The sequence below is a fragment of the Myodes glareolus genome, chromosome 13 (genome assembly GCF_982192425.1).
Source record: "Myodes glareolus chromosome 13, mMyoGla1.1, whole genome shotgun sequence".
In the NCBI taxonomy this organism is placed as follows: Eukaryota; Metazoa; Chordata; class Mammalia; order Rodentia; family Cricetidae; genus Myodes; species Myodes glareolus.
Genome location: NC_142038.1, coordinates 19,886,425 through 19,911,246, shown reverse-complemented (window position 1 = coordinate 19,911,246; position 24,822 = coordinate 19,886,425). Strand labels below are relative to the sequence as shown.

The 24,822-nt window shown below is 39.1% G+C and overlaps 2 pseudogenes; both read left to right on the top strand.

The window, feature by feature from the left end:
• The first annotated feature begins 10,514 nt into the window (after positions 1-10,514).
• On the top strand, positions 10,515-12,212 carry LOC148119967 (NEDD4-binding protein 1 pseudogene; annotated as a pseudogene).
• Positions 12,213-15,625: 3,413 nt separating this feature from the next.
• On the top strand, positions 15,626-21,359 carry LOC125390286 (NEDD4-binding protein 1 pseudogene; annotated as a pseudogene).
• Positions 21,360-24,822: the final 3,463 nt, after the last annotated feature.

Here is a 24,822-nt window from a genome sequence, read left to right as displayed (position 1 = left end):
TAGGAATAATCATTCTGAGTGAATTACCGGAGAATTAAAAAGACAATGTCACACGCTGTCTATAATTTGTTGATGATAGTTAGAATCTATGTATTCTGTTGGGAATCCCCATAGAAGTCAGGAAGACTTTAAGAAGGAAAGTTTCAAGGCAAGGAAGATAGAACACAGTGGTATAAAGTGTTAAAACCAGAAAATGGAACAAGAATCATTAAATGGTGTGGGTAGAGCAGGGTAGGAGAAAAAATACAAAAACCCAGGAGAGCCAAAACAATCCTGTACAATAAAGGAACTTCTGGAGCCATCACTATCCCTGACATAAACTCTATTATAGAGCTACAGTTATGACAAAAGCTTTGTATTGGCATAAAAGCAGATAAGTTGGCCAATATTATCAAATCAAAGACCTGATTAATCCACATACCTTTGAAACCTGGTTTTGGACAAAGAAGCTAAAAATATTGAAAGGATTAAAGAACGCATCATCAACAAAGGGTGGTGACATAACAGGATGTCAACATGTAGAAGAATGGAAATATATTCATATCTAGCCCATGCACAAAACTCAAGTCCAAATGGATTAAAGTTAAATCCAACAACATTGAAGCTGATAGACGAGAAAGTGCTGAGTAACCTTCCATGCATGTGTACAGGAGACCACTTCCTAAATAAACACCAGGAGCACAGACAGTGACAGCTACGATAAATACATGGGACCTCCTGAACCTGAGAAGCTTCTGTGAAGCAAAGGACACATTAGATGAGTCAAAAAGGCAGTCTACTGAGTGGGAAAATATCTCCACTAACCCTACATCAGACAGAGGACTGATCACTAAAATATAGAAAAAACTCAAGAAATTTGACATCAAAATTCCAAATAACCCAATTAAAAAGTGTGGTAGAGAACTAAACAAAGAATTCACAGCAGAAGAATCTGAAATGGCTGAAAGACACTTAAGGATATGTTCAGTATCCTTTGGTGGACACAGTCACAAAGTAATCCCACACTAGTTCATAATCATGAATAATAAAGAGTCATTTATTTTGGGGTAATTTACAGATAAATGTCCTAGACCACAGTCCTCTGAATGAATGGGGAACACCAATAGTTCTAGCAGTCGGAAACGAGAGCCTGAAGATAGAGAGGGAGCACATACTTTACAGCTGCTTTTTCAGTATAAGAGTCCATGTTTAAGTGGGCTGCGGTCTTAAAGGCTATTAACTGAAGGAGCAGAATGTATTCACATAGTCTCTCCATTTTTTGTTTAAATAGGAGAGTTCCACGCCCAATACAAAACGATACACTCTAGGAACAGATATCAAGTATAATTAGAATTACAACCAGCATAAACAATATTAAGCAAGGAACATATACTAAATGTTTTACTGAATATTACATCCTAAGAAGTCTAAATCTTGTATAGGATGTGTCTTAGTTAGATCATAAGAGGACAGTTCATATAACTATATAATCTTCAACCCCATAGAAGGCCTGAGAATGGAGATAATATTACTTGAGCAGGCAGGAAGACCAATCAAGCAGCTTCCAAAGCAAGCAATATAGGATGGAGACAATTAGCTACTTGAGCAATCGCCCAAAGTCTCATTTGCAATGTTGAAGCAGCCAACTTCGGCTAAGTCCTAGGGTTCTGGCAGACCATTTTCCGAGGCAGAATATGACTTGGCAAGATTTAACAGTCTTTTTCCTTGTGTCCTTTTTATCCATTTCCAGATACCATGTACTTTGTTAGTAGCTGAGGTATGGGCAGTTTCTTGCCAATATGTCATCAGTGCCAAGAAGAAAACTTGGAGTGTCTTTTGTCTCAACATTCTCTCAGGAATAATTTGGTGTTGTCAGGAGCAATTATGTCTCATGTCAACAGAACCCTAAGGTATTTAAATGCCATGTTCTACAGATCCCTGAAGTGGTTGAAGATCACCAATCTAGACAGAATACAATCTCTATGTATCTAATCTCTATGTATCTAAAGGACCTAATTGATCTGACTGTATGTACAACAAACATCAACAACTATTGAACTATAATATTTAGTACCTGTATATAAAAACTATACCAATATGAAGTATCCAAATCTGATGGCTCCCAACTATTCACTCTTTTACCCACTATTTTTTTCCCTTTTTTAAGAATGAATAGAGTTTTGATCCAAACCCTCTATCTAGTATAATTAACTATCAACCACCCTTGACCAGTGTTCCCAACCCACAGGACAAATTTTTTTGGAAGTTAGGGGACATCATACTCTAGAATTGCTTCCTGCTGTCATGTTTTCTTAATGGAATCCACAAAAGTAAAGTGACAGTTAAGTTTCAAAGTTACTGTCTAGTATAGTTGCAAACAATTTCCAAGTAATCAATAGGGTTTTTTCCTCCCAAAGTTCTTATTTGGAGTTCTAGCCAGAACGTTATGAGAAGGTGCACCATTTTCGAAGCTGGTACACAAAAAACTCATCTTTTAGTAGCACGATCAGCATCACATAGTCATGTCAACCAGGTGGAGTTGTTGCTGTGAGGCTCCATCTTTTCCTGGAAACTTCAACGAATAGAGTAGAAAAATGATCTGCAGGAGAATCTGTTGTTCATTGTAGAAAACTTAAACATCATTCATGTACGCATGATTTAATATAGAATACAATATAGACAAAACAGAAACACAGAAAGTAAAATTTTCCTAGAATCTTCCTTCTGTTCTATACCAGATGGCTCCTGTTATGAGACAGAAACTCTGAATGTACCTTTTAACAACCAGCTTGGATTTAGAGAAGTACAGAGCCATTGTCCAACCTCCAAAACAGCTGACTATATTAATGTGTATGTATGTGTGTGCCTGTGTAAATGTATGTGTATCCAGCTCCTGGATTCATAATCCATATTCCGTTTCTTAGATGATTCTTAGTGAGTAGATATTTTACCTTCTGTCAGCCTTCAAATATTCAGGGTCTTTTTACTTTTTGATGATGCATATTTTCCTGTAAAGATAGGAACAGAACCCTGCCGCAAACCTATATGCTTTCCTTACTACCTGTATTTTTGTCACCATTGTGGATGAACTGTCATATCTCTTTTTCAAGATGTTTCTCCTTTTCAAAGTGAATCTTTATCAGTTTTGATGGTATCCATATTTTTTTTCTCCTGTATAAAAAAGAGCAAAACCCGGTCTTCAATATAGCACATACACTGGTTTCCACTGTGAGGTCAACACATCTTTGAAATACACCAGTTGATTTAATTCACAAGTTTTTTCCATTATCTAATGCCTCTCTGCTGCTGTTGTTCCTTTCTCATTAGCATTGAGAACTTTCAAGGTTAATAAAGCATTGTGAAATCTATATACCAGGGTATTTGCCATCCCTTTCTGTTTGTTCAGTTTACCTTTTATATTTAATTGAAAGATGTTTTCCACATAAGTTTTTAAGTTTTTACTTGGTGTATGTGGTAAAGCTATCCATTCTGAGACAATATTTTCCCTCTGCACTAATTCCTATAAGAGAAATGCTGGAAGTCAATATGACTAGAATATCATTACGTTTTGATTTATCCTATCCACATGTGTTTCCTGTCATTTCTCTTCAACAATTAATTGTCAATTCTTTTTTTTTGTTTTTTGCTTCAGTCGTTAATTCTCCTTGAAATGCAATAGTGTTGTGGCAATAAACATGTCTCAGGCTGATGCCTCTACCATGAGGCTAGAATCTCAGAAAGCTAAGGAATGTGCTGGATCCAGCAATCAAAGCCAAGACTTTAATCTAGCCTTATCACTTAGCAAATTAAAGACTCATGTGGTCAGAAAAAGAGAGATATACAGTAAATACAGATTCACATGAAGAAAACTTCTCAATATTTAGAGTGTATTTAAAAATATATCTAGGCTTAGGCGATAAAAGAAAAAGGATAAAGGTAATTAAAAAATAAGAAAAAAAGAGTAATTGGGTGTTGTGGCACAAACCTTTAATTCCAACACTTGGAAGGCAGAAGCAGACAGATCTCTGTGAGTTCAAGGTGTTGTGACATACACCTTTAATCCTAGCACTTGGAAGGCAGAGACAGTTGGATCTCTGTAAGTTCAAAGAAAACCTGGTCCACAGATTGAAGTTTAGAACATCCAAAAATACACAGAAACAAAAATCTGTCTCAAAAAGCAAAATATTAAAAATAAAAGAAATAGAGTTTAAAATAAAGCCACATAAAGATGATAAACACACAGAGAATCTGGACACTATATGTTAATTTGTTGTCTTTGAATGCTTGGTCGTTGAAAAAAAAGCAACAGCTGCTAAAAGACATCTGATTATAAATGTTGCTGGATTCATCCAACAAATATATTTTGAAAACACCTTGATTTCAAACTTTCAGTCAAAAGATATGCAACTTTGAAATCAAGGTTTTGCTATTGCTCCTACAGGAAAAGAGAGGGTGTGGATTCATTCTTGATTAAGAAAAATTGTTTTGGCCAAGGAAGACCCCCCTGAGAAATTTCTGATAAGAGTTAATGGCCCAGATGTCTGAGTTCAACATCCAGAACAGCCTCAACACTGCTGGCTTAGATGGGCAAGCCTCACAAACATTCCAGTGAGAATTTAAGCATCATTCTAGTATTCTAGTATTTTTAGGTATCCATAAGATTATCATGGCCCCCCAATCAGCAGATAGTAGCCCAGAATTCTATACCCACATTAACCCAAATGGATTTAGATGCTTAATTTGTTTGTTAAGAGGATTGGTTACACACTGTTATGAATAATGTTTAGGAAGAAAACTAAACAAAAAAACCTGTATTCTGAGTTTTTCTTTGAAAAAACGGTGGGATCACTTTTGGGACAATATATTGTATCCTGTAAAGATTTGTAACTCCTACTGCTTTAATAAAACACTGATTGGCCAATACAGGCAGGAAGTATAGTTGGGGTGATTTGAACAGGAGAACCAGTCAAGAGGAAAGGCTCAGTTTGCACTCATCACCTAGACACAGAGGAAGCAAGATGAGAATGCCTCACAAGCCATGTGACTAACACAGAAGAGAATTGTGGGTCAATGTCAGTTATAAGATGTTAGGACGCCTTCCTTTACAATTTGTTTACCCTTTATCTTCCTTGTTTGTCTTATTCCTCCAGCTAACACTTTGAAGATTTTGGGGGACCTTAGCATTACTGCACCCCCGTTCCTGGGAACCAGGACCCTCGTAACCAACCATGCACGCGCTGGAGCCTTGAGTACTTTCCATCCCCTTTGTAGTCTTTCTTCAATAGACCCAGACTCTGAAATTGGGGTGAGATGACCTGCAGATAACCTGGAAGTGTTCCTTCTTGTAACCACCATAACATTGATCAATTAGAGTTAGCTAACCATTAAGTGAACTAGTCAAAATAGTTGACAAATGATTTCTGGACTCTCCCTTTTGATTCTGTACTACCCCCTCAGTGATTTTGGTTTTTTGTTTCCTATTAAAAGAGCCTGTAATAGACAAAGCAGGGGTCCTTCTCCTCTAAATGCTGAGGGACCTCTGATGTAGCAGCAGAATAAAAATTCCTCTTGCTATTGCACCAACCGTGCTGAGAGTGTCTCTTTGGGCGACCTCCTCCTTGGTGGGGCTTTAGGGCCCAACGACTTCAATTACTATATTGAAAAAGTAAGTAGAGGACAACCTTGCGTTTTTTCTGATTTTAGTGGAATTGCTTTTATTAAATGCTATCTCCATTTAATTTGATTGTAGCTATGGGTTTTCCATACACTGCCTTTATTTTGTTGAGGCATATCCCTTTTATCTCTAATCTCTCCAGGACTTTAATTATGAAAGTTTGTTGAATTTTCTTAAAGGACTTTTCTGCATCAAGAGAGATGATCATGTGGGTTTTGTTCTTTCAGTTTTTTTAAGATGGTGAATTGTATTTGCTGATTTTCTTATATTGAGTCATCCTAGAGTGTAACATGATGGGGCCGGCTTGTTGGGGTTTCCGTCCCGCCCGGTACCCCACAACCGGCAAACCCCAAAGAGAAAATCACACACAGGACTCCATAAGGTTATAAACTGATTGGCCCATTAGGTCAGGCTTCTTGTTAACTCTTATAACTTATATTAACCCATTATTCTCATCTATGTTAACCATAATGGCTCCGTACCTCTCAGCTGGGCAAGTTACATGCTGCCTCTTTGGTGGTCTGCGCAGGATTCGCTGAGGGAGCTTCTGCTTCCAGAATACTCCCAGTCTCTTTGCTCCACCCCTACTTCCTGTCTGGCTTTCCTGCCTATACTGCCTGCCTGGACAATCAGCGTTTTATTAAAATATGATTGACAGGATACAGACAATTCACCCACATCACTAGAGTCTCTAGGATGAAGACTATTTGATAATAGTGAATGGTCCTTTGATGTGTTCGTAGATTCAGGTTGAAAATATTATTGAGAATTTTTGCATCAATATACGTAGGGAAAATATCTATAATTCTCTTATGTGGGGTGTTTATGTGGTTTGGGTATTAAATAACTGTGACATCATAAAACAAACTGAGCTATGTCTTATGGACATACAAACAAATTTGAGGAGTATTATTGCTAACTATTCCTTGAAAATCTGGTAAAATTCTGTAATGACCTTGTTTTCTTTTTTATTTCTTATTTTTTTATTGGGGGACTTTTATTTATTTATCTATTTATTTATTTATCCATTTCCCAAGGTGTTGTGGGCCTATGCCTATTGCTTACCTTATCACAATTTAATTTTATTAAGTGATATCTGTTGAGGAAAGTATCCCTTTCTGAAGTGGCATTTCAATTGTATTTTAAGAAATAAAAACTGTCTAAAAATCTGAGAGTAAATCAGTCCCATTGGTCAGGCTTACAAACCAGGTTATTATTGTCACACACTTGTTTAAATCCAGTAGCCAGTTGAACACAAACCTTTAATCCCAGTAGCCACAATGAAACACACTTTTAAAACCAGAATTCACATTGACACCAATTTTAATCCCAGTAGTCACATTATATCCAAGATAACAGTAGCCACATGAGTTGGCATAGATATCAGTCAGGTGCTACATTCCGTTAATCATGGTGGTGCATGCATTTATCCCAAAATGACCCTCAGATGTTTCCTCTTAACTAATCTGATCTGGTAACTGCTCTCCAGCCAATTATTTGTAATAGCACTTTTAAATAAGCCAATCCTAACAGTTAAAGAACAACTCCCAGACACCCCCCTTGCTTCTGTGTCTTTTTCCTTTAAAAGTAGCCTGTACCAGCTGTTTGATGTCTTTCTGGCTTTTCAAATGCTGAAAGCTCCTGTCATGACAGAATTAATAATACCCTCATGCTTTAAATCAGCTGTGGTGTGAGAGATGGTCTCTTGGGGCGACTCCTCCTGGTAATTGTACTCCAAGATTCAATAGAAAGTAGGGTGTGTCACCTGGATCTGTATAGGTCCCTGGGAATGCGGTAAAGTGTGAGGAGAGGCCACAGTAATTGGTTGATACTGAACTTGTGAGGAGACTAGGATTGAATATGGAGGTGAGGAGGGAGAGTGAAGATGTGGGGCTCTTCTTTCAGCTCTTCTGGCCTACCTGCTTCTCTGGCACTTGACTGGCTCCTACCAACATCTACCTGCTAGGTTTGGGGGCCAGGGTAACAGGGTGAGTGTGGAGGAAGGTTAGAGGGAAACATGGGACAGAGGAAGAGAAGGCCACAGCCGGTGGTTTGTTATGGAGTTGAAGATGGGACTGGGGATTGGATTTGGAGGAAAGGAGGGAGAGTGAAGATTTGCAGTTAGCCTTCATGTTTTTCTAACTGGAGTGGCCTCAGGGATGCTTATTCATACATAATCGAAAGCTTTTGTAGTTTGCATTTTGCTACTGACCTCCTGCTATCTTCAGACTCTGAACTAGAATGCAAAGATATTCTACACAGAAAAAACTGAACAACACACAGAGAATTTCCTTTGATCATATATGAAATCCTGATATTGAGCAGAGGGCAGTATACTTGTCAAAAGAATTTTTTTTGGTAAATGAATATGTTGATAGGATAGTGTGCAGAGAGAAAACCCTGCAAGTCAGTTACAGTGCAGAAGTTGCTATGAGTTAGGTGAATGATACTAAAAGACAAGGAATAATGAATCTGAGTACTGTACTCAGTCCTCAGGAAAGAGAACATTATGCAGGATGTCACATTGAAGCATTGTGTGTCGCTGTGTGTGTTTGTGTGTGCTTTGTGGAATAATCTTTCAGTATAAAGTGTGAATATATGTCACTATGATTGGTTTATTACACAAGCTGACAGGCCAATAGCTAAACAGAATAAAAGAAGAAAAAAAGCCAACTGAAAACGATGGTTTGAGAAAGTGTGGAGTCAGAGGTGTTGCCAGCCAGACATACAGGAAGCAGGATCTGGACAAAATGAGGTATCAAGCATGACCCATGTGCCAGAATAGAGATTAGTGGTGTTCGAGGCATAGAGGTTAAGAACTGAAATGTCATCTTGCTGAAATTTTCTATTGATAACTATGTAGTACCATTCCCTAATCTTCTAAGAGTGAAGTGATCCCACTGGTCAGCCTTCCAGACCAGATTATGGCAACACACACCTTTAATCCCAGTAACAGAATGATACATACCTTTAATCCGGATAGCCACCCTAATTTCCATAAAATAGGGTGGTACACTCCTTTCATCCCAGCCCTAGAGAGGAATATAAATTGGGAGGAAACTGTTCTTCTCACACAGTCTCATGTTGAGCTTCCTGGAGGCAGGATCACCATTTTAGACTGAGGTCTAGGTAAGAGCCTGTTTCTTTCTGTCTGCTTGCTTTTTGGATCTTTAGGTTGAACCCCAATTTTTGACACAAAGTATTTATTAGTTGTGCTTCACCTTTCTATTAGATTTTCAAAACTGAGAGAGTACAGGTTTTTAATGTATGCCCTCCTTATTTTGCCCTCTGGATTTCCTTCATGTCTGTTATATACCTTTTTAATTTCCGATTATGTTAATTTGGCTATTCTCTCTCTCTCATGAGTTAATTTAAATAAGGGTTTGCCTATCTTGTTGATTATCTCAAAGAACCAAATCTTTGTTTCATTGACTGTGTTATTCTCTTTGTTTCTGATTTGTTGGTTACAGACTTGAATTTAATGATATCTTGTCATCTAATTTTTTTGAATGTGATTTCTTCTTTTTGTTCTAGAGCTCTCAGTTATAATGTCAAATTGTTAGTGTGAGCTCTCTCAAGTTCTTTGATGAAGGCACTTAGTGCTGTGAACTTGTAAACTCCTAAAATCACGTATAATGTGTTCCACTGTTTGGGTATTCATTTACCTTCCCTTTTAGAAAGTCTTCAGTTTTTTAATTTTATTTCTGTCTTGACTCATTTTTCATTCCGAAGAGAGCTGTTAGAGTTCCATGATTGTGTAAGCTTTTCTTGTGTCTGTTGTCAATATTTTCTATATATCTACCTACCTATCTATCTATCTACCTTTCTATCTATGTATCTACCCATTTATGTCTGCTTGATTGTTCATTGGTGGGAGAGGGGTATTGATGTTACCCATGTTCATGTGTGAGGTTTTAACATCTGCAGTGTTTCTCTTACAAATATGGCTTCCCTTGTGTTGGAGGTATAGCTGTTAAGAGTTGAAATGTCATCTTGGTGAATGTTTCTTTTGATGACCATGTAGTATCCTTCCCTATCGCTTCCGAGCGTAAAATGATCCCAGTGGTCAGCCTTCCAGGTGAGATTATGGTAACACACACCTTTAATCCCAGTAACAGAATGACACACACTTTTAATCCGAGTAGCCACACTAATTTCCATAATATAGGGTGGTACACTCCTCTCATCCCAGCCCTAGAGAGGAATATAAACTGGGAGGAAACAGTTCTCCTCACACAGTCTCATGCTGAGTTTCCTGGAGGCAGAATCACCATTTCGGACTAAGGCTGAGGTAAGAGCCAGTGGCGAACTGGCTGCCTTGCCTTTTGGGTCTTAAGCATTGCTCCACTCTCTCTGCTTTCAGTTTCTTCTCAGATTCCTGTATTGACTTTCTGCTTTGACTTATTTTGGTGATAGACTCTAATCTGTAAGCTGACATAAGGTGACAGAAGACACTGTCTATTGGAGAAAATCTGTTCTCACTAACTTCCGTACTCTTCCTTTCTCTTTTCATTCCTTCTGTGGCCCTTTTATACACATAATCACAATGTATTTGATCTTATCTACCTTTCATCAGACCTCCATCACCTCAAAGACTGCCCCATCTCATCTTGTGCAAACATCATGTTCTTTTTGTGCTTACCATAACCAACTGAGTGTAATCAATGCTGGCAATTCTCTCCTTCAATCATGTCAATAGTAACATTGAAAACTTGTTCTGGCCAATTGATTTTATTGACTGACAAGGATCTATTATGAGCTGAACTGGTTAAGTGTGATGCCCTTTCTGTTTTTTTCAATTGTGCAGGCAAATCAACTTGATAGAAGAGGTCAAGTTGGTGCAGAACATTAACAAAATATCAGAGTCTGCACAGAAGAAATAAAGTACATCATCGCTGTGAAATTCTTTAGTAACATGGGCTATTACGAAGAGATTGTTGATGAAGTCAACAGGATGTATGGGCCTTCTACACAGTCATTATTTCGCTCAGAGGAAATTGAGGAAGAGAACGAAAGTCTCCAAGGACACAGAGCTTGTGCCCCTTGGTCTGTGTGTCCAGATGCTGCTCAGAGCAGAAGTGCAAGTGTTGCAGGCAGCACAAATGAGCTCATAGGAGATTCCACTCCCAAGAACACAAAGAGTCACACAGAGCCAAGTGTGGAAGAAAAGTTTTCTCAGTTACCGTTTAAAGACTCTAAACCATATACCTCAAATGGCAGAGTAAATTTTTTCAGCAGAGGGCCAGCAGGACAGACACATGAAATGTGGGGTACAAACGAGAAGGACAGTGGTAATGTGAATCTTGAGAGCAATGGCCTCTCACAGCCTCTTTGCTCTTCCAGTCCTGGAGAAGTCAACTTCATTTGGAAGGGATTTACAGGCCACCAGAGAGGCCCAGCTTTTCCCCAAAACAGCTTCCTACATCCAGCTGATCACTTGTTTCCCAATAATGCAAAGGCTGCCTGTAAGAAACCTTTTGGCTTCTACAGCTCCCCTCAGCCTAAACCACGTTATTCCCAGACTTCTCCACCACTGCCACTGCCCCAGCTCTTACCTTCAGATACCAACACAGTATTGGCAAGAGCCTCTGATCATACCGATTCTGTAGTTACGGACATTCAGAGATTTAGAGATATGGGGGTTCAGAGATTTAGAGATTTGCTGAATGTACCGTACAAGCTGGAGTTAAAAAATGTACCTGGCAGAAGTGATTTGAAGCATATTGTTATAGATGGATGTAATGTTGCATTTACCCACGGTCTGCATAAATTCTTCAGTTGTCGTGGAATAGCAATTGCCGTTGAATATTTTTGGAAGCTTGGCCACAGAAACATCACTGTGTTTGTGCCTCAGTGGAGAGCAAGGCGCCATCCTAATGCCAGAGAACAGAACTTCTTGACTCAGCTGAAGGAGCTTGGAATATTATCTCTAACTCCTTCCAGGATAGTCCTTGGAGAACGAATTGCTGCTTCGCATGTTAACAGCTTCCTACTACACTTAGCGCACAAGACTGGTGGTGTCATTGTAAGCAATAATAATTTCAGAGGGTTTGTGACTGAGTCAGTGTCCTGGAGAGAAATTGTCGCCAAAAGATTGCTTCAGTACACGTTCGTGGGGGACATATTCATGGTTCCCGACAAGCCTCTGGGAAGAAATGGGCCTCGGCTAGGAGAATTCCTTAGAAAGGAGGGCTCTGGAGACCTGGAGCCTCTACTCAGTGCCCTGCCAAATGTGGACATGTTCGCCAGGAGCCACAACACCCAAGTAGCCATTACCAGCTACCAGCCTCCATATTGGAACCAGGGAACCTCTGCAAGCCCTTGGCTTCCTCAGCATCCCCACTTCACATCCCTGGCCAGCATTTCTGGCATAGAGCAGAACCACCTCATTCCAACACAGAGATCTTGTGCAGAAACCAGTGAGCTGAGGGAGGCCCTGCTGAAGATCTTCCCTGATTCTGAGCAAAAACAGAAGATCGAAGAGATCCTGGCAGCCCAGCCATTCCTGAAGGACCTGAACGTGCTTTCTGGCCTGATACTGGACCTAAGTCTGGGTTGAGAGCCCAAGGCTTATTGGAACCAGAGCGAGCTCCCAACTGTGGACAACCAAAGTGGGAAGACGCCTTCCAGAGTGAACAGGGCTGCTCTTGATTTTCTAAAGGAAAGAAAGGGATATGTTTTGTGCTTACACAAATCTGGAGTTTTAAAGCCATCTTTATTTCTCTGTATAAAATTTGCTGCTAATACAGATTTCACCTTTTCTGCGAACGGAAAGCACATTTTCTGCCTTTTCAGAACTGTGTATCAGCCGTTAGTCTTGAGTGTATTTTCAACTCTCTGTTTTTAAAACTTTTTCCTTAGAGCTGAAGAAAAATTTATAAGTGAATATGTTTAGCCTTTCTAAATATAATTAAATAAAAAATAAAAATATCAGTGTCTGAACAGTCAACTTTGTGCTCTCCCTAGAAACAATATAGATCATAGAGAGTTCTGCTCCATCTTCCATTCAAAAGCCCAGGTTTCACGGGTTATCATTACTTATCATACAAAATGTAAGAGCCAAAACTTCAAGTTGGGAGATGATTATAGACATTACTCAATCAAAATATTTTATACTGAAAAGAAATATGACATAAGGTAATTAATTTTTTTAAAAAAATCTATGTGTATGATCTTTTTCCTGCATGTTTGCATGTGTACTGCACATGTGCCTGGTACTGTGAAGGTCAGAAGAAGACATTGGATTCCTGGTTCTGGACAGATCATTGTGAGCCACCATGTGATTTTGGAAACCCAAATCTGGTCATTTCTTAGAATAGCTAGTGCTCTTACCACTAAATCACATCTGAGTAAAGAAACCAGTATTTGAAAATGTTAAGACTTTGTTTTTGTTTACTTTAATATCTGATAGTATACTAATGAGAATATACTAAAATGTAATTAAGAATATGTCAAATGTATGGTAATGGTATAAATTATGACTTTTAGCATCTATAAACAGCTATACTGTTAAACTCAGATATTGGACATTGATATAGTTCTAAGTAGAGCCATCTTCTTTAGTTTTTTTTCCTTGAAAACCATGCCTGTCAGAATCTCACACACAAGTTTTGATTATATTCACCTTTTTTCATGAGTCCTCATGGATTTAAGAACACTTCCATAGTACATGCTCCTTGCTGTCTTATTTGGCCCATCAAGTCCAGTTCGTACTTCCAAGACACTATCAGATGTGTGATTGACAGGTCAGATGATTGACCAGCAGGGACCACATCCTTAAAACTGACTCTTCCTCTCCCCACAGCTATAGAGTGCTCTAAGCTCTTTAACTGAAGATCCAACTTCATGAAAATTGCTTTGCCCTGGGATTTTTTCCAGCTTGAGTGTGTGCAGTTCTCATGAATCACAAGGGCTATGAAGGAATCTGAACCACTTCCTGTTGTTTCTGAAAACCGGGATTTCCTGGTTGTAATCTACCTTTGTTGTCTCTTACAATCTCTCTGTCTTCTTCCTCAATGATCTCTGAGCCTTGGAAGGGCAGGTTCTGATATCGTTGACCGATTTAGAGATTAGAGTTCTTCTTTTTCTTCTCTATCTCTTGAGGAGCTGGAGGTCTCTGTTCATTGCCATCTACTGCAAAAGAAGCTTCTCTGATGAGGGTTGAGATGTGAGCTGGCAGCAGAATAAAAATTCCTCTTGCTATTGCACCAACCGTGCTGAGAGTGTCTCTTTGGGTGACCTCCTCCTTGGTGTGGCGTTAGGGCCCAACGACTTCAATTACTATATTGAAAAAGTATGTGGAGGACAACCTTGCCTTTTTTCTGACTTTAGTGGAATTGCTTTTATTAAATGCTATCTCCATTTAATTTGATTTTAGCTATGGGCTTTCCATACACTGCCTTTATTTTGTTGAGGCATATCCCTTTTATCTCTAATGTCTCCAGGACTTTTATCATGAAGGTGTGTTGGATTTTATTAAAGGCATTTTCTGCATCAAGAGAGATGATCATGTGGGTATTTTCTTTCAGTTCTTTAAAGAGGTGAATTGTATTTACTGATTTTCTAATATTGAGTCATCCTAGAGTCTCTAGGATGAAGACTATTTGATAATCGTGGATGGTCTGTTGATGTGTTTTTAGATTCAGTTTCAAAATATTTATTGAGAATTTTACATCAATGTTCATAGGGCAAAATATGTATAATCCTCTTATGGGTGGGTCTTTATGTGATTTGAGTATTAAAATAACCTTGACATTATAAAACAATCTGAGGTATGTTTTATGAACATACAAACAAATCTGAGGAGTATTTCTGCTAACTCTTCCTTGAAAGTCTGGTAAAATTTGTGCTGTCCTTATGTTCATTTTTCTTCTTTTTTATTTGAGACTTTTATTTATTTATCAACTTAGTTATTTATTTATCTATTTCCCAAGGGGTTATAGGTCTCTGCATATTGCTTACCTTATCATGATTTAGTTTTATTAAGAGTTATCTATTGAGGAAATTATCCCTTTCTGAAGCAGCATTTCAATTGCATTTTAAGAAATAAAGACTGCCTAAAAATTTGAGAGTAAAATAGTCCCATTGGTCAGCCTTACTAACCAGTTTAGTATGGTAACATACTTGTTTATATCTAGTAGGCACTTGTACACAAACCTTTAAACCCAGTAGCCATAATGAAACACACCTTTAATCCTAGAAGCAACATTGACACCAACGTTAATCCCAGTAGTCCTGTGATATGCACATTTACAGTAGCCAGATGAGTTGACATAGATATCAGGTGGTACATTCCTTTAATCATGGTGGTGCATGCATTTATCCCAAAATGATGCTCAAATGTTTCCTCTTACCTCATCTGATCTGGCAACCACTCCCCAGCCAATTTTGTAATAGCCCTTTTAAATAAGCCAGTCATAACAGTTAAAGAGCAACTCTCAGACACCCCCTCTTGGTTCTGTGGCTTTTTCCCTTAAAAGTAGCCTACACCAGCTATTTGGGGATCTTTCTGGTTTTTTGAATGCTGAAAGACCCTGTCATGAAAGAATGAATAAAATCCTCATGCTTTAAATCAGCTGTGGTGTGAGAGATGGTCTCTTGGGGCAACTACTACTTGTAGTTGGACTCCTGGGTTCAACAGAAAGTAGGGTGTGTCACCTGGGTCTGTATAGGTTCCCTGGATCTGTATGGGTCCACTGTAAAGTGTGAGGAGAGGCCATAGCAGCTGGTTGTTTCAGAACTTGGGAGGAGAGTAGGATTGGATATGGAGGTGAGGAGGGAGAGTGAAGATGTGGGGCTCTTCTTTCTGCCCTTCTGGCCTACCTGCCTATCTGGCACTTGACTGGCTCCTGCCAGCATATACCTGCTGGGTTTGGGGGCCAGGGTAACAGGGTGAGTGTGGAAGATGGGTGGAGGGAAGCATGGTACAGAGGAAAAGAAGGCCACAGTCAGTGGTTTGCTAAGGAGCCGGAGATGGGACTGGGGATTGCATTTGGAGGTAAGGAGGGAGAGTGACGTTCGGCAGTTAACCTTCCTGTTTTCCTGACTGGAGTGGCCTCTGGTATGCTTATTCATACATAATCGAAAGCTTTTGTATTTTGCATTTTGCTTCTGACCTCCTGCTGTCTTCAGACTCTGAACTAGATTGCAAAGATATTCTATACAGAAAAAACTGAATGACACACAGAGAATTTCCTTTGATCATATATGAAATCCTGATATTGAGCAGAGGGCAGTATACTTGTCAAAAGGATTTCTTTGTTAGATGGATATGTTGATAGAATAGTGTGCAGAGAGAAAACCCTGCAAGTCAGTTACAGTGCAGAAGTTGCTATGTGTTAGGTGAATGGTATTAAGAAGACAGGGAATGATGAATCTGAGTACTGTACTCAGTCCTCATGAAAGAACATTATGCAGGATGTCACATTGAAGCATTGTGTGTCTCTCTGTTTGTGTGTGTGTGTGTGTGTGTGTGTGTGTGTTTATGTTTGCTCTGTGGAATAATCTTTCAGTATACAGTGTAAATACATGTCACTATAATTGGTTTATTAAACAAGTTGACAGACCAATAGCTAAACAGAATAAAAGAAGGTAAAAAAGCCTACTGAAAATGATGGAATGAGCAAGTATGGAGTCAGAGGAGTTGCCAGCCAGACATACAGGGAGCAGGGTGTGTACAAGATGAGGTAACAAGCTTGAGCCATCTGGCAGAACAGAGATTAATAGTGTTTGAGGTATAGATGTTCAGAACTGAAAGGTCTTCTTGGTGAAATTTTCTTTTGATAACTATATAGTACCAATCCCTAATCTTCTGAGAGTAAAATGATTCCACTGGTCAGCCTTGCAGTCCAGATTATGATAACACACACCTTTTATCCCAGGAACAGAATGACACACACCTTTAATCCAAGTAGCCACCGTAATTTCCATAAAATAGGGTGGTACACTCCTTTCATCCCAGCCCCAGAGGGGAATATAAATCGGGAGGAAACAGTTCTCCTCACACACTCTCATGCTGAGGTTCCTAAAGTAGGGTTCCCATTTCAGACTGAGGTCGAGGTAAGAGCCAGTGGCAAGCTGGCTGCATTTCTTTCTGCATTGCTCCACTCTCTCTGTTTTCATTTTCTTCCCCAGATTTTTGTGTTGAGTTTCTGCTTTGGCTTCTTTTGGTGATCGACTTCAATCTGTAACATGACATAACCTGACACTGCATTTTCTATCTATTGCAGAAAATCTGTTCTCATCATCTTCTGGACTCAATTACGGAGTTCTCCATTTTCTCTTTTTCATTCCTTCTGTGGTCATTTTCTCAAGGAACCAAATCTTCGTTTCATTGACTGCCTTGTTGTCATTGTTTCAATTTCCTTTCCAGACTTGAATTTGATATTTCTTTTCATCTACTCCTTTTGAATGTGATTTCTTCTTTTGGTACTAGAAATGTCAGCTGTTCTGTAAGTTGTTAGTGTGAGATCTATACAGTTCTTCTATGCAGGCACTTAGTGCTATAAATTAGTAAACTCTTAGAACTACTTTTATTGCCTCCCACAGTTTAATTAATCATTTACCTTTATTTTTTAGAATGTGTTTAATTTCTTAATTTTCTTTCTTTCTTGACTCATTTTTTCATACAGTAGAGAGCTGTTCAATTTTCATGAGTTTGTAAGTTTTTTCTCTCTCTATTGTCTTTCTTTCTTTCTTTCTTTCTTTCCTTTTTTCTTTCTTTCTTTCTTTCTTCCTTCCTTCCTTCCTTCCTTTCTCCCTTTCTTTCTTTCTTTCTTTCTTTCTTTCTTTCTTTCTTTCTTTCTTTCTTTCTTTCTTCCTTTCTTTCTGCACATCTATTTATCTATTCATTTATGTCTGGATTATTGTTTAGTGAAGAGAGAGGAATATTGATGTTTCTATCTCTCAGAGAGTGAGGGTCACTACGTATTTTAAGCTTGGTAGTGTTTCTGTTACAAATACGGTTTTCCTTGAGTTTGAGGCATAGATGTTAACAATTAAAATGTCATCTTGGTGAAATTTTCTTTTGATGACTATGTAGTATCCTTCCCTATCTCTTCTGAGAGTAAACTAGTCCCTCAGGTCAGTCTTCCAGACCAGATTATGGTATCACACACCTTTAATCCCAGTAACCCTGGGAACACACAACTTTAATCCGTGCAGCTACACTATTTTGCATAATATATGGATGGTACATGCCTTTAATCAATGGAGTACACACCTTTATTCCTAGCCCAAGAGAGGAATATAAGACAGGAGAAACCTGCTCTCAATACAGTCTCATGCTTAGGTTCCTGGAGGCAGGATCACCATTTCAGACTGAGGTCAAGGTAAGAACCAGTCTGCTTTGCTTTTTGGATCTTTAGGTTGAACCCTAATTTTTGACCACGAGTATTTATTAGTTGTGCTTCACCTTTCTATTAGATTTTCAAAACTGAGAGAGTAAAGGTTTTTAAGATATGCCCTTCTGATTTTGCCCTATGGATTTCCTTCATGTCTGTTATATACCCCTTTTAATTTCTGATTGTGCTAATGTGGCTATTCTCTCTCTCTCATGAGTTAATTTAAATAAGGGTTTGCCTACCTTGTTGATTATCTCAAAGAACCAAATCTTTGTTTCATTGGCTATGTTGTTCTCTTTTTTCTGGTTTGTTGATTTCTGACTTGAATTTAATGTTATCTTGGCTTCTAATCCTTTTCAATGTAATTTCTTCTTTTTGATCAAGAGCTTTCAGTTATTATGTTAAATTGTTAGTGTGAGATCTCTCAAATTCTTTGATGAAGGCACTTAGTGCTTTGAACTTGTAAACTCTTTGAACCACTTATAATGTGTCCCACTGTTTGGTTATTCATTTACCTTCACTTATAGGAAGTCTTTAGTTTTTAAATTTTCTGTCTTGACTCATTTTTTATTCAGTAGAGAGCTGTTAGAGTTCCATGAATTTGTAAACTTCTTCTTGTGTCTGTTGTTGATATTATCTATCTATCTATCAACCTTTCTAACTCTGTATCTACCCATTTATATCTGCTTGATTGTTCATTATGGGGAGATGGGTACTGATGTTACCCATGATCAGTGTGTGAGGGTTTAAGCTCCATAATGTTTCTCTTACAAATATGGCTTACCTTGCCTTTGAGGTATAGCTGTTATGATTTGAAATGTCATCTTGGTGAATGTTTCTTTTGATGACTATGTAGTATCCTTCCCTATCACTTCTGAGGGTAAAATGATCCCAGTGGTCAGCCTTCCAGACCAGATTATGGTAACACACACCTTTAATCCCAGGAACAGAATGACACACACATTTAATCCAAGTTGCCACCCTAATTTCCATAAATTAGGGTGGTAACACTCCTTTCACCCAGCCCTAGAGTGGAATATAAATTGGGAGGAAACAGTTCTCACACAGTCTCATGCTGAGGTTCCTGGAGGCAGGATCACCTCTTCAGACTGAGGCTGAGGTAAGAGCCAGGGATAAGCTGATTTCCTTGCCTTCTGGATCTTCAGCATTGCTCCATTCTCTCTGTTTTCAGTTTCTTCTCCAGATTCCTGTGTTGACTTTCTGCTTTTGGTGATAGACTTTAATCTGTAAACTGACATACGGCAACAAAAGACACTGTCTATTGGAGAATATCTGTTCTCATTAACTTCTGGATTCCATTACTGAGTTCTTCCTTTCTCTTTTTCATTCCTTCTGTGGTCCTTTCATACACATAATCAATGTATGATCTTATCTATCTTTCATCAGACCTCCATCACCTCCCAGACTGCCCCATCTCATCCTGTGCAAACATCAGGTTTTTTCGTGCTTACCATAACCAACTGAGTACAATCAGTGCAGGCAATTCTCTCCTACAATCATGTCAATAGGAACATTGTAAACTGGTTCTGGCCAATTGATTTTATTGACTGACAAGGGTCTATTATGATCCAAATTGGTTAAGTGTGATGCCCTTTCTGTTCTTTTTCACTTATGCAGGCAAATCAACTTGATTGAGGAAGTCAAGTTGGTGCAGAACATTAACAAAATATCAGAGTCTTTACAGAAGAAATAAAGTACACCGTCACTGTGAAATTCTTTAGTAACATGGGCTATTCCTAAGAGATTGTTCACGAAGTCATCAGGAAGTATGTACCTTCTACACAACCATTATTCTGCTTGGTAGAAATTGAGGAAGAGAAGCAAAGGCTCCAAGGACACAGAAATTGTGCCCCTTGCTCTGTGTGTCCTGATGCTACTCAGAGCAGAACTGTAGGTGTTGGGGGCAGCACAAATGATCTTACAGGAAATTCCACTCCCAAGAACACACAGAGTCACACAGAGCAAAGTGTGGAAGAAAATATTTCCCTGTTACCTTTAATAGACTCTAAACCTTATACCTCAAACGGCAGAGTAAATTGTTTCAGAAGAGGACCAACAGGGCAGAAACATGTAATGTGGGGCAGAAACGAGAAGGACAATGGTAATGTGAATCTTAAGAGCAATGGCCTCTCACAGTCTCTTTCCTCTTCCAGTCCTGAAAAAGTCAGCATCATTTTGAGGGGAGCTACAGGCCACCAGAGAGGTCCATCTTTTCCAAAAAACGACTTTCTAAATCAAGCTGATCCCTTGTGTCCCAATAACGTGTAGGCTGCCTGTAAGAAACTTTCTGGTTTCTATAGCTCCCCTCAGCCTAAGCCACGATATTCCCAGAATTCTCTACTATTGCCACTGCCCCAGCTCTTACCATCAGATACCAAAACAGTATTGGCAGGAGCCTCTGATCATACCGATTCTGTAGTGACAGGCATTCAGGGATTTAGAGATATGCTGAAAATATCCTATAAGCTGGAATTAAAAAATGAACCTGGCAGAAGTGATTTGAAGCATATTGTTATAGATGGATGTAATGTTGCATTTACCCATGGTCTGCACAAGTTCTTCAGTTGCCGTAGAATAGCAATTGCCGTTGAATATTTTTGGAAGCATTGCCACAGAAACATCACTGTGTTTGTTCCTCAGTGGAGAACAAGCTGCCATCCTAATGGTACAGAGCAGCACTTCTTGACCCAGCTGAAGGAGGTTGAAATATTATCTCTAACTCCTTACAGGATGGTCTTTGGAAAACATATTGCTGCTTCTCAAGTTAACAGCTTCCTACTACACTTAGCACACAAAATTGGGGGTTTCATTGTAAGCAACAGTAACTTCAGAGGGTTTCAGACTGAGTCACTGTCCTGGAAAGATATTATCGCCAAAAGATTGCTTCAGTACAAGTTCGTGGGGGACATATTTATGGTTCCCGAAAACCCTCTGGTAAAAAACAGACCTCGGCTAGAAGAATTCCATGGAAATGAGGGATCTAGAGACCTGGAGCCTCTACTCAGTGCCCTGCCAAATATGGACAAGTTTGCCCGGAACCACAATAACCAAGTAGCCATCACCAGCTACCAGCCTCCATATTGGAACCAGGGAACCTCTTCAGGCTCTTGGCTTCCTCAGCAGCCCCACTTCACATCCCTGGCCAGCATTTCGGGTATAGAACAGAACCATCTCATGCCATCACAGAGATCTTCTACAGAGACCAGCAAGCTGAGGGAGGCCCTGCTAAAGATCTTCCCTGAGTCTGAGCAAAACAGAAGATCAAAGAGATCCTGGCAGCTCAGCCATTCCTGAAGGACCTGAACGTGCTTTCTGGCCTGATATTGGACCTAAGTCTGTGCTGAGAGCCCAAGGCTGATGGAGACCAGAGTGAGCTCCCAACTATGCACATCCATAGTGGGAAGACGCCTTCCAGAGTGAATGGGATTGCTCTGAATTTCCTTAGAAAATGAAGGGATACCTTTTTTGTTTACTCAAATGTGGAGTTTTAAAGCCATCTTTATTTCTCTGTATAAAATTTGCTGCTAATAGAGATTTAACCTTTTCTGTAAAAGGAAAGCACATTTTCTGCCATTTCAGAACTGTGTATCAACAATTACTCTGGAACATATTTTCAACTTTATGTTTTTAAAACTATTTCTTTAGAGCTGAAGAAAAAATGATAAGTGAATAAGATTTGCCTTTCAAAATAAAATTAAATAAAAAATTTAAAAAGGTGTCTCAACACTCAACTTTGTGCTCTCCCTAGAAACAATATAGGTCATAGAGAGTTCTGCTCCATCTTGCCCATTAAAGGCCCAGGTTTCATTGGTTATCTTTGTTTATCATACAAAATATAAGAGCCAAAACTAGAAGTTGGGAAATGACTATAGAGATTACTTAATGAACACATGCTATACTGGAAAGAGACATGACATAAGAAAGCAATATTTTTTTAAAAAAATTTGTGTATGAGTATTTTTCCAGCGTGTGTGCATGTATACTGCACATGTGCCTGGTACAGTGAAGGTCAGAAGATGGCATCGGATTTCCTGGTTCAGGGCAGATCATTGTGAGCCACCATGTGATGCTAGAAACCCAAATCTGGTCATTTCATAGAGTATTCAGTGCTCTTACCACTAAATCACATCTGAGTAAAGAACCCATAATTTTAAAATACTAATATTTTACTTTTCTTTACTTTAAATTCTAATACTAAACTAATGAGCATATACTAAAATGTAATTAAGAATATGTCCAAATATATGGCAATGGTGTAAATTATGACTTTTAGCATCTATAAACAGCTATACAGTTAAACTCAGATACTGGACATTGATATAGTTCTAGGTAGTGCCATCTTCTTTCAGTTTTTGTTTTCATTGAAAACCATGCCTGTCAGAATCTCACACACAATTTTTGATTATATTCGCATTGCCTCACGAGTCCTCATGGATTTAACAACACTTGGATTTAACAACACATCATGCATGCTCCTTGCTGTCTTATTTGACCCATCAAGTCCAGTCTGTACTGCCAACACACTATCAGATGTGTGATTGACAGGTCAGATGATTGACCAGCAGGGACCACATCCTTAAAACTGCCTCTTCCTCTCTCCACAACTATAGATTGCTCTACCCTCTTTAACTGAAGATGCGACGTCATGAAAATTATTTAGCGCTGGGATTTTTTCTGGCTTGAGTGTGTGCAGTTTTTGTGAATCACAAGGGCTGTGAAGTAATCTGAACCACTTGCCTGTTGTTTCTGAAAATCATTGTTTCCTTGTTGTAATCCACGTTCACCATCTCTTACAATCTCTCTGTCCTCTTCCGCAATGATCTCCGATTCTTGTAAGGGCAGGTGGTGATATCGTTGACCGATTTAGAGATGAGAGTTCTCCTTTTTCTTCTCTGTCTCTTGAGGAGCTGGAGGTCTCTGTGTTCATTGCCATCTACTGCAAAAGAAGCTTCTCTGATGAGATTTGAGAGGTAAGCTAATTTAAGAGTGTAATGTTGTGTCATTAGAAATTGGTTAAATAGTATGCCTATGTAACAGAATAACTGTAGTAGATTCTTTCCTAGAGTCTGTGATGTGTCTTGTCCCTGCTGCTGATGCCAGGTGCAAGCACCTCGAGGTACACATGAGGGGTCAGACCACACCCCTAAAGACTCTGATATGCCAGGCTCTCTCTGTCCACAGAACACCCTAACAGCCGGACCCATCCCCTCCAGGTGCAGGTGCCTAAGCTCAGAAATGGAAAACCCACCTATTCTTCCCCACCCTGGAAATATTCCACTCGCAAGAAACTGTATATAGACCTTGTCTTCTCCTCAGTGTTCTGCTGCTTCTGCCTGAGCAAAAGTACCTACCCTCCTGCCTTTTTCCCTACAAATCAATCTCTTGTGTGAGATTTGTTGTAAGCTCTGACTTTGCCTGGCACCCACCTGTCAGGATACCTTCTCTTTCAGAACATTAACACTTGCAGTGGGGAACCTTTGCTCCCAGAGCTACAATATTTCACCTGGGAAAGCCTTTACCCTCATAGCTGTAACACACCAGGTGTGGAGTCCAACTTCAACAGTGGACCTTAAGTCAAGCCATCATGTAGCTGTTCATTCCCGTGTGACTTATCCTTACTACACCTGTGCACCTGTGTTGACAGCTGGTAATGAATGTATGAGCATGATCCATACTGGGTCAAAGTGGTGATGACTTTTCTCCTACAGAAGTTTCATGGCCCTTTCCCACACCATGGAAGCTAATCAGTGGAGTTGAGGCTTCAGGTGAGTACTAGCTTCATCTCTACAGGTTCAGTGGGTCAAGTATGCAGTTTCTTCAGCAATAGGGCCTTATTGTCTCATTCTGTAAGGTGTACTAGGTGTGCATCTGACAGTTGGTAACTGTAGAATATAGAAAGAACTAAAGAAGTTAAACAAGAAAAAACCACAAACAATTCAATTAAAATTGAGGCATGGATCTGGTACACTTTCTGTCCTCTTCAGGTGCCAGTCACATACATGGTGCATAGACGTAAATGTAGACAAAATATCTGCACACACTCAGTTAAAAAGGAGTTTGAACAAGAAGAGGTACAAATGACTGAGAAATACATATTTTTTTAAATGTTCAGTTTTCATCTTTCCTTAGCTAATTAAACTAGTTTGAGATTCCATCCTCACCTAACATAATTGGTAAGATCAAACTGTAGGGGAGAATGCTGACAAGGATGTGGGGGTGGGGATTGCTTGTACATTGTTGGTGGGAGCGTGATGTAGTGCAATCACCTTGGAAATCAATGTGGAGATTCCTCAAAAAGCTAGAATATATTCACCACATGTCGTACTGATACATTCCTTACTCATCCACCCAGAGACTCGATATCCAATTGTACAGATAATTGCTTCTCCTTGCTCATAGATGCTCTAGTGCAAATACCAGATGGCCATCAACTGATGAATGGATAGTGAAAATTTATACATTACACAAATCATTATTATTCATGTGTTAAAAATGAAATTAGTACTGGAAGTAATATTGGGAACAGTTATTCCTCGTGAGTTACCTGAGATCTAGAAAGACAATTGTCACACCCTTTCTATTATTTGTGGATGTTAACTGGAATCTTCTGACATATGTATTCTGTTTGGAATTTCCAAAGAAGTCAGAAAGTCATTAAGAAGGAAAGTTTAAGAAAGGAAGATCGAACACAATGGTGTAAAGGGTTAAAAGGGAAAAGGGAACAAGAATCATTAAATGGGGTAGGGGAAAGGGCCATGTAAGAGAAGAATAAAAAAAACCCTAAGATAGCTCAAACAATCCTGTACA